Raw genomic sequence first — 12,103 nt, 5'->3', positions numbered from 1 at the left:
GACAGAGAGACAGACTCACCAGTCAGACAGAGAGACAGACTCCCCACCAGTCAGACAGAGAGACAGACTCCCCACCAGTCAGACAGAGAGACAGACTCCCCACCAGTCAGACAGAGAGACAGACTCCCCACCAGTCAGACAGAGAGACAGACTCCCCACCAGTCAGACAGAGAGACAGACTCCCCACCAGTCAGACAGAGAGACAGACTCCCCACCAGTCAGACAGAGAGACAGACTCCCCACCAGTCAGACAGAGAGACAGACTCCCCACCAGTCAGACAGAGAGACAGACTCACCGGCCAGACAGAGAGACAGACTCACCGGCCAGACAGAGAGACAGACTCACCAGTCAGACAGAGAGACAGACTCACCAGTCAGACAGAGAGACAGACTCACCAGTCAGACAGAGAGACAGACTCACCAGTCAGACAGAGAGACAGACTCACCAGTCAGACAGAGAGACAGACTCACCAGTCAGACAGAGAGACAGACTCCCCACCAGTCAGACAGAGAGACAGACTCCCCACCAGTCAGACAGAGAGACAGACTCCCCACCAGTCAGACAGAGAGACAGACTCCCCACCAGTCAGACAGAGAGACAGACTCCCCACCAGTCAGACAGAGAGACAGACTCACCGGCCAGACAGAGAGACAGACTCACCGGCCAGACAGAGAGACAGACTCACCGGTCAGACAGAGAGACAGACTCACCAGTCAGACAGAGAGACAGACTCCTCACCAGTCAGACAGAGAGACAGACTCACCGGTCAGACAGAGACAGACTCACCGGCCAGACAGAGAGACAGACTCACCAGTCAGACAGAGAGACAGACTCACCAGTCAGACAGAGAGACAGACTCCCCACCAGTCAGACAGAGAGACAGACTCCCCACCAGTCAGACAGAGAGACAGACTCCTCACCAGTCAGACAGAGAGACAGACTCCCCACCAGTCAGACAGAGAGACAGACTCACCAGCCAGACAGACAGAGAGACAGACTCACCAGCCAGACAGAGAGACAGACTCACCAGTCAGACAGAGAGACAGACTCACCAGTCAGACAGAGAGACAGACTCACCAGTCAGACAGAGAGACAGACTCACCAGTCAGACAGAGAGACAGACTCCCCACCAGTCAGACAGAGAGACAGACTCCCCACCAGTCAGACAGAGAGACAGACTCACCAGCCAGACAGAGAGACAGACTCCCCACCAGTCAGACAGAGAGACAGACTCCCCACCAGTCAGTCAGAGAGACAGACTCCCCACCAGTCAGTCAGAGAGACAGACTCCCCACCAGTCAGTCAGAGAGACAGACTCCCCACCAGTCAGACAGAGAGACAGACTCACCCGTCAGACAGAGAGACAGACCCACCCGTCAGACAGAGAGACAGACTCCCCACCAGTCAGACAGAGAGACAGACTCCCCACCAGTCAGACAGAGACACAGACTCCCCACCAGTCAGACAGAGAGACAGACTCACCCGTCAGACAGAGAGACAGACTCCCCACCAGTCAGACAGAGACACAGACTCCCCACCAGTCAGACAGAGAGAAAGACCCACCCGTCAGACAGAGAGACAGACTCCCCACCAGTCAGACAGAGAGACAGACTCCCCACCAGTCAGACAGAGACACAGACTCCCCACCAGTCAGACAGAGAGACAGACTCACCAGTCAGACAGAGAGACAGACTCACCGGCCAGACAGAGAGACAGACTCCCCACCAGTCAGACAGAGAGACAGACTCCCCACCAGTCAGTCAGAGAGACAGACTCCCCACCAGTCAGTCAGAGAGACAGACTCCCCACCAGTCAGTCAGAGAGACAGACTCCCCACCAGTCAGTCAGAGAGACAGACTCCCCACCAGTCAGTCAGAGAGACAGACTCCCCACCAGTCAGTCAGAGAGACAGACTCCCCACCAGTCAGTCAGAGAGACAGACTCCCCACCAGTCAGACAGAGAGACAGACTCCCCACCAGTCAGACAGAGAGACAGACTCACCAGTCAGACAGAGAGACAGACTCCCCACCAGTCAGACAGAGAGACAGACTCCCCACCAGTCAGACAGAGAGACAGACTCCCCACCAGTCAGACAGAGAGACAGACTCCCCACCAGTCAGACAGAGAGACAGACTCCCCACCAGTCAGACAGAGACAGACTCCCCACCAGTCAGACAGAGAGACAGACTCCCCACCAGTCAGACAGAGAGACAGACTCCCCACCAGTCAGACAGAGAGACAGACTCCCCACCAGTCAGACAGAGAGACAGACTCCCCACCAGTCAGACAGAGAGACAGACTCCCACCAGTCAGACAGAGAGACAGACTCCCCACCAGTCAGACAGAGAGACAGACTCCCCACCAGTCAGACAGAGAGACAGACTCCCCACCAGTCAGACAGAGAGACAGACTCCCCACCAGTCAGACAGAGAGACAGACTCCCCACCAGTCAGACAGAGAGACAGACTCCCCACCAGTCAGACAGAGAGACAGACTCACCGGCCAGACAGAGAGACAGACTCACCGGCCAGACAGAGAGACAGACTCACCGGTCAGACAGAGAGACAGACTCACCGGTCAGACAGAGAGACAGACTCACCGGTCAGACAGAGAGACAGACTCACCAGTCAGACAGAGAGACAGACTCCCCACCAGTCAGACAGAGAGACAGACTCCCCACCAGTCAGACAGAGAGACAGACTCCCCACCAGTCAGACAGAGAGACAGACTCACCAGTCAGACAGAGAGACAGACTCACCAGTCAGACAGAGAGACAGACTCACCAGTCAGACAGAGAGACAGACTCACCAGTCAGACAGAGAGACAGACTCCCCACCAGTCAGACAGAGAGACAGACTCCCCACCAGTCAGACAGAGAGACAGACTCCCCACCAGTCAGACAGAGAGACAGACTCCCCACCAGTCAGACAGAGAGACAGACTCCCCACCAGTCAGACAGAGAGACAGACTCACCGGCCAGACAGAGAGACAGACTCACCGGCCAGACAGAGAGACAGACTCACCGGTCAGACAGAGAGACAGACTCACCAGTCAGACAGAGAGACAGACTCCTCACCAGTCAGACAGAGAGACAGACTCACCGGTCAGACAGAGACAGACTCACCGGCCAGACAGAGAGACAGACTCACCAGTCAGACAGAGAGACAGACTCACCAGTCAGACAGAGAGACAGACTCCCCACCAGTCAGACAGAGAGACAGACTCCCCACCAGTCAGACAGAGAGACAGACTCCTCACCAGTCAGACAGAGAGACAGACTCCCCACCAGTCAGACAGAGAGACAGACTCACCAGCCAGACAGAGAGACAGACTCACCAGTCAGACAGAGAGACAGACTCACCAGTCAGACAGAGAGACAGACTCACCAGTCAGACAGAGAGACAGACTCACCAGTCAGACAGAGAGACAGACTCACCAGTCAGACAGACTCCCCACCAGTCAGACAGAGAGACAGACTCACCAGTCAGACAGAGAGACAGACTCACCAGTCAGACAGAGAGACAGACTCACCAGTCAGACAGAGAGACAGACTCACCAGTCAGACAGAGAGACAGACTCACCAGTCAGACAGAGAGACAGACTCACCGGCCAGACAGAGAGACAGACTCACCAGCCAGACAGAGAGACAGACTCCCCACCAGCCAGACAGAGAGACAGACTCACCGGTCTAGCAGTGTTTTCTGTAGCGTCCGACACGCCACCAGAGTTCCGCCCAAGAACATGTGACACACCATGACGTCACGGCAACACTCCATGAAGGTAACCACGGCAGCGGGGTGGAAGGTTCCGTTCCGCGAGATGAGACAGAGGCGGCGGAGACGAGAACAGCATGACAACGCCTCCCAGAATGCACCGTTACACACCAGGTAGGGCTGCTCCAACCTACCCACACACACATTATATACAGTACCAGTCAAAAGTTTGGACACACCTACTCATTCCAGGGTTTTTATTTATTTTTACTATTTTATACATTGTAGAATAATAGTGAAGACATCAACACTATGAAATAACACATATGGAATCATGTAGTAACCAAAAAAGTGTTAAACAAATCAACAGCGGAGTCAATCACCACCTTCCGGAGACACCTGAAACCCCACCTCTTTAAGGAATACCTAGGATAGGATAAAGTAATCCTTCTCACCCCCCCTCCCCCTTAAAAGACCTAGATGCACTATTGTAAAGTGGCTGCTCCACTGGATGTCATAAGGTGAAAGCACCAATTTGTAAGTCGCTCTGGATAAGAGCGTCTGCTAAATGACTTAAATGTAAATGTAAATAATGTATAATAATGTATAATATATAATGTATTAGTATATAATGTATTAGTATATAATGTAAATATAATGTATTAGTATATAATGTAAATATAATGTATAATATATAATGTAAATATAATGTATAATATATATAATATATAATGTAAATATAATATATATAATATATAATGTAAATATAATGTATAATATATATAATATATAATGTAAATATAATGTATAATATATATAATATATAATGTAATGTATAATGTATAATATATAATGTATTAGTATATAATGTAAATATAATGTATTAGTATATAATGTAAATATAATGTATAATATATAATGTATTAGTATATAATGTAAATATAATGTATTAGTATATAATGTATAATATATAATGTTAATATAATGTATAATATATATAATATATAATGTAAATATAATGTATAATATATAATGTAAATATAATGTATAATATATATAATATATAATGTAAATATAATGTATAATATATATAATATATAATGTATTAGTATATAATGTAAATATAATGTATTAGTATATAATGTAAATATAATGTATAATATATATAATATATAATGTAAATATAATGTATAATATATATAATATATAATGTAAATATAATGTATTAGTATATAATGTATTAGTATATAATGGTGCAGTTCCTCAGTGTGTATGTAGTCTCACCGTAGCTGGGTGCAGTTCCTCAGTGTGTATGTAGTCTCACCGTAGCTGGGTGCAGTTCCTCAGTGTGTGTATGTAGTCTCACCGTAGCTGGGTGCAGTTCCTCAGTGTGTATGTAGTCTCACCGTAGCTGGGTGCAGTTCCTCAGTGTGTGTATGTAGTCTCACCGTAGCTGGGTGCAGTTCCTCAGTGTGTGTATGTAGTCTCACCGTAGCTGTGTGAGCTGGGTGCAGTTCCTCAGTGTGTGTATGTAGTCTCACCGTAGCTGGGTAAGCTGGGTGCAGTTTCCTCAGTGTGTATGTAGTCTCACCGTAGCTGTGTGCAGTTCTCAGTGTGTGTATGTAGTCTCACCGTAGCTGGGTGCAGTTCCTCAGTGTGTATGTAGTCTCACCGTAGCTGTGTGAGCTGGGTGCAGTTCCTCAGTGTGTGTATATAGTCTCACCGTAGCTGTGTGAGCTGGGTGCAGTTCCTCAGTGTGTATGTAGTCTCACCGTAGCTGTGTGAGCTGGGTGCAGTTCCTCAGTGTGTATGTAGTCTCACCGTAGCTGTGTGAGCTGGGTGCAGTTCCTCAGTGTGTATGTAGTCTCACTGTGTAGCTGGGTGCAGTTCCTCAGTGTGTATGTAGTCTGAGCTGGGTGCAGTTCCTCAGTGTGTGTATGTAGTCTCACCGTAGCTGGGTGCAGTTCCTCAGTGTGTATGTAGTCTCACCGTAGCTGGAGCTGGGTGCAGTTCCTCAGTGTGTGTATGTAGTCTCACCGTAGCTGTGAGCTGGGTGCAGTTCCTCAGTGTGTATGTAGTCTCACCGTAGCTGTGAGCTGGGTGCAGTTCCTCAGTGTGTATGTAGTCTCACCTGTAGCTGGGTGCACTCAGTGTGTATGTAGTCTCACCGTAGCTGGGTGCAGTTCCTCAGTATGTAGTCTCTCACCGTAGCTGGGTGCAGTTCCTCAGTGTGTGTATGTAGTCTCACCGTAGCTGTGCAGAGCTGGGTGCAGTCTCCTCAGTGTGTATGTAGTCTCACCGTAGCTGTGTGAGCTGGGTGCAGTTCCTCAGTGTGTATGTAGTCTCACGTAGCTGGGTGCAGCTCAGTGTGTATATAGCTGGGTGCAGTTCCTCAGTGTGTGTATGTAGTCTCACCGTAGCTGTGTGAGCTGGGTGCAGTTCCTCAGTGTGTATGTAGTCTCACCGTAGCTGTGTGAGCTGGGTGCAGTTCCTCAGTGTGTGTATGTAGTCTCACCGTAGCTGTGTGAGCTGGGTGCAGTTCCTCAGTGTGTGTATGTAGTCTCACCGTAGCTGGGTAAGCTGGGTGCAGTTCCTCAGTGTGTATGTAGTCTGTGCTGTGTGCAGCTCAGTGTGTATAGGGTGCAGTTCCTCAGTGTGTATGTAGTCTCACCGTAGCTGTGTGAGCTGGGTGCAGTTCCTCAGTGTGTATATAGTCTCACCGTAGCTGTGTGAGCTGGGTGCAATTCCTCAGTGTGTATGTAGTCTCACCGTAGCTTATGTGAGCTGGGTGCAGTTCCTCAGTGTGTATGTAGTCTCACCGTAGCTGGGTGCAGTTCCTCAGTGTGTATGTAGTCTCACCGTAGCTGTGTGCAGTTCCTCAGTGTGTGTATGTAGTCTCACCGTGAGCTGGGTGCAGTTCCTCAGTGTGTATGTAGTCTCACCGTAGCTGTGTGAGCTGGGTGCAGTTCCTCAGTGTGTGTATGTAGTCTCACCGTAGCTGGGTGAGCTGGGTGCAGTTCCTCAGTGTGTATGTAGTCTCACCGTAGCTGCTGTGAGCTGGGTGCAGTTCCTCAGTGTGTATGTAGTCTCACCGTAGCTGGGTGCAGTTCCTCAGTGTGTATGTAGTCTGTATGGGTAGTTCTCAGTGTGTGTATGTAGTCTCAGAGCTGGGTGCAGAACTCAGTGTGTGTCATGTAGTCTCACCCCGTAGCTGTGTGAGCTGGTGCAGTTCCTCAGTGTGTATATAGTCTCACCGTAGCTGTGGGAAGCTGGGTGCAGTTCCTCAGTGTGTATGTAGTCTCACCGTAGCTGTGTGAGCTGGGTGCAGTTCCTCAGTGTGTGTATGTAGTCTCACCGAAGCTACCATTATATAGAACTACCCTCAGTGTGTATGTAGTCTCAGTGTGTGTGTGCAGAACTCCTCATGTGTGTAGTCTCATCGTAGCTGGGTGCAGTTCCTCAGTGTGTATGTAGTCTCACCGTAGCTGTGTGAGCTGGGTGCAGTTCCTCAGTGTGTGTATGTAGTCTCACCGTAGCTGTGTGAGCTGGGTGCAGTTCCTCAGTGTGTATGTAGTCTCACCGTAGCTGTGTGAGCTGGGTGCAGTTCCTCAGTGTGTATGTAGTCTCACCGTAGCTGGGTGCAGTTCCTCAGTGTGTATGTAGTCTCACCAGCTGGGTGCAGTTCTCAGTGTGTATGTAGTCTCACCGTAGCTGGGTGCAGTTCCTCAGTGTGTATGTAGTCTCACCGTGAGCTGTGTGAGCTGGGTGCAGTTCCTCAGTGTGTATATAGTCTCACCGTAGCTGTGTGAGCTGGGTGCAGTTCCTCAGTGTGTATGTAGTCTCACCGTAGCTCAGTGTGTATATAGTCTCACCGTAGCTGGGTGCAGTTCCTCAGTGTGTATGTAGTCTCACCGTAGCTGTGTGAGCTGGGTGCAGTTCCTCAGTGTGTGTATGTAGTCTCACCGTAGCTGTGTGAGCTGGGTGCAGTTCCTCAGTGTGTGTATGTAGTCTCACCGTAGCTGTGTGAGCTGGGTGCAGTTCCTCAGTGTGTGTATGTAGTCTCACCGTAGCTGGGTGCAGTTCCTCAGTGTGTGTATGTAGTCTCACCGTAGCTGGGTGAGCTCAGTGTGTATGCAGTTCCTCAGCTGTGTATGTAGTCTCACCGTAGCTGTGTGAGCTGGGTGCAGTTCCTCAGTGTGTATGTAGTCTCACCGTAGCTGTGTGAGCTGGGTGCAGTTCCTCAGTGTGTATGTAGTCTCACCGTAGCTGTGTGAGCTGGGTGCAGTTCCTCAGTGTGTATGTAGTCTCACCAGATCTAGCTGGGTGCAGTTCCTCAGTGTGTATGTAGTCTCACCGTAGCTGGGTGCAGTTCCTCAGTGTGTATGTAGTCTCACCTGTGTAGCTGGGTGCAGTTCCTCAGTGTGTGTATGTAGTCTCACCGTAGCTGTGTGAGCTGGGTGCAGTTCCTCAGTGTGTGTATGTAGTCTCACCGTAGCTGGGTGAGCTGGGTGCAGTTCCTCAGTGTGTATGTAGTCTCACCGTAGCTGTGTGAGCTGGGTGCAGTTCCTCAGTGTGTATGTAGTCTCACCGTAGCTGGGTGCAGTTCCTCAGTGTGTATGTAGTCTCACCGTAGCTGGGTGCAGTTCCTCAGTGTGTGTAGTCTCACCGTAGCTGGGTGCAGTTCCTCAGTGTGTATGTAGTCTCACCGTAGCTGTGTGAGCTGGGTGCAGTTCCTCAGTGTGTGTATGTAGTCTCACGTAGCTGGGTGAGCTGGGTGCAGTTCCTCAGTGTGTATGTAGTCTCACCGTAGCTGTGTGAGCTGGGTGCAGTTCCTCAGTGTGTATGTAGTCTCACCATTGGGTGAGCTGGGTGCAGTTCCTCAGTGTGTATGTAGTCTCACCGTAGCTGTGTGAGCTGGGTGCAGTTCCTCAGTGTGTATGTAGTCTTCTGGGTGCAGTTCAGTGTGTATGTAGTCTCACCGTAGCTGTGTGAGCTGGGTGCAGTCTCACCCTGCAGTTCCAGTGTGTATGTAGTCTCACCGTAGCTGTGTGAGCTGGGTGCAGTTCCTCAGTGTGTGTAGTCTCACCGTAGCTGTGTGAGCTGGGTGCAGTTAGAACTCAGTTGGTATGTAGTCTCACCGTAGCTGTGTAGCTGTAGTCCTCACCGTAGCTGGGTGCAGTTCCTCAGTGTGTATGTAGTCTCACCGTAGCTGGGTGCAGTTCCTCAGTGTGTGTATGTAGTCTCACCGTAGCTGTGTGAGCTGGGTGCAGTTCCTCAGTGTGTCCAGCAGGGTGGCGCTATAGTTCCAGGTCTTTAAGGACCCCAGGTTGGCCAGAGATAATGCCCGTAGGTCCCGGCAGTGCTCAGCCACCTGTACCAGCCCAGTCCCCTTCAGGACCCCGGCAGCCCCGCCAGCGTCAGCCTCCGCAGCCCCCCGGAACCCCCGGAGCCGCGACGTGCGCGTCCCCCACCCAGCGAGCGTTCGTACACGCCCTCTGATCCACACACACCCTGGCACAGGGCTCGAGACGCGGCAGGGCGGAGATGAAGCCCGGTCCTGTTATCTCCAGAACCTCCAGACAGGGGCAGCCGGCCAACAGGGTACCCAGCCCAGAGGTGCCCTCCTGGGAGAGAGTCCCCGGAGCCCGGCCTGTAGGTCTGGAGCCCCTCTGGACGGCTTCCTCAGTCCCAGCAGCAGAGAGGAAGGGGAAGGGGACGGGGACGGGTGTGAGGGTGTGAACCGTCCGACAGGGAGCACGCTGGCAGCGCCAGAGACCGGAGGTGTGCGAGTTTGGACAGGCTGGTACACAGGTGTGTGTCGGCCTCCAGCCCAGGTGTGTGCGCGTTGTCATGGTGATAGTGCGTGTGTAACAGGTTGAGGTGTGACAGATTGGGACAGCAAATAACCAGCCGGCTCATCGCCTCGGCAACAAGCTCCTCCTCTCCCCGCGCTCTACTGCACTCTGGATAATTGGAGGTGTGGCCTATACCACTAAGATTCAGGCTGACCAATCGCGTCGAGTCTCTCACTCCAGTGCCAGTCAGCGATTGGATGACAGTTTGTCGTAACGTGGGGCAACGGGAGAAGTTCAGGTGCTTGGGAGCGTTGCTAAGAAGGACCCGTCCTAGTGACGTGGCGTCCAACCAGGAGCGAGGCAACTGCAGGGCTTCCAGGTCGCCATGCTGAACGAGGCTATGGGCCAATGAGGACGCAGCAGGCCAGTGGGCGGGGTTCGGACCAGGAACTGAAACCAGGAAGGAACGGAGACGCTCCGGAACACGAACACTGAACACAGCGAGGTAGAGGAGGAGTAGAGTCTGGTTCACCTACACACACACACACACACACACACACACATTATAAACACACACACACACACATTATAAACACACACACACACACACACACACATTATAAAACACACACACATTATAAACACACACACACATATAAACAACAACACATTATAAACACACACACACACACACACATTATAAACACACACACACACATTATAAACACACACACACATTATAAACACACACACACACACATTATAAACACACACACATTATAAAAAACACACACACACACACACATTATAAACACACACACATTATAAACACACACACATTATAAACACACACACATTATAAACACACACACATTATTATAAACACACACACACACATTATAAACACACACACACACACATTATAAACACACACACACACACATTATAAACACACACACACTATAAACACACACACACACATTATAAACACACACACACACACACACATTATAAAACACACACACACACATTATAAACACACACACACACACACATTATAAACACACACACACACACATTATAAACACACACACACACATTATAAAACACACACACACACACATTATACACACACACACACACATTATAAACACACACACACATTATAAACACACACACATTATAAACACACACACACATTATAAACACACACACATTATAAACACACACACACATTATAACACACACATTATAAACACACACACACATTATAAAACACACACACACACATTATAAACACACACACACATTATAAAACACACACACATTATAAAACACACACATTATAAACACACACACACACACACACACATTATAAAAACACACACACACATTATAAACACACACACACACATTATAAACACACACACACATTATAAACACACACACACACATTATAAACACACACACACATTATAAACACACACACACACACATTATAAACACACACACACACATTATAAACACACACACACATTATAAACACAACACACACATTATAAACACACACACACATTATAAAACACACACACATTATAAACACATTACACACATTATAAACACACACACATTATAAACACACACACACACATTATAAACACACACACATTATAAAACACACACACATTATAAACACACACACACACATTATAACACACACACACACATTATAAACACACACACATTATAAAAACACACACACACATTATAAAACACACACACACACATTATAAACACACACACACATTATAAACAAACACACACACACATTATAAAAACACATAAATAAACACACACATTATAAACACACATTACACATTAAACACACACACATTATAAACACACACACACACATTATAAACACACACACACATTATAAACACACACACACATTATAAACACACACACACACATTATAAAACACACACATTATAAACACACACACACACATTATAAAAACACACACATTATAAACACACACACATTATAAAACACACACACACATTATACAACTATAAACACACACACACATTATAAACACACACACACATTATAAACACACACATTATAAACACACACACACATTATAAAAACACACACACATTATAAAACACACACACACATTATAAACACACACACACACATTATAAACACACACACATTATAAACACACACACTATAAAACACACACATTATAAACACACACACATTATAAAAAACACACACATTATAAACACACACACATTATAAACACACACACATTATAAACATTATAACACACACATTATAAACACACACACACATTATAAACACACACACATTATAAACACACACATTATAAACACACACACACATTATAACACACACACACATTATAAACACACACACATTATACAACACACACATTATACACACACACACATTATAAACACACATTATAACACACACATTATAAACACACACACATTATAAACACACACACATTATAAACACACACACACACACATTATAAACACACACACACATTATAAAC

The 12,103-nt window shown here is 48.0% G+C and overlaps 1 pseudogene; it reads right to left on the bottom strand.

The window, feature by feature from the left end:
• Positions 1-12,103, bottom strand: part of LOC135559941 (F-box/LRR-repeat protein 18-like) — a 49,827-nt pseudogene that overhangs the window by 6,255 nt on the left and 31,469 nt on the right.

Source organism: Oncorhynchus nerka, linkage group LG15, assembly GCF_034236695.1.
Source record: "Oncorhynchus nerka isolate Pitt River linkage group LG15, Oner_Uvic_2.0, whole genome shotgun sequence".
Lineage (NCBI taxonomy): Eukaryota > Metazoa > Chordata > Actinopteri > Salmoniformes > Salmonidae > Oncorhynchus > Oncorhynchus nerka.
Note: the sequence above shows the minus strand (reverse complement) of the source record. Positions and strands in the feature narration are given on the sequence as shown.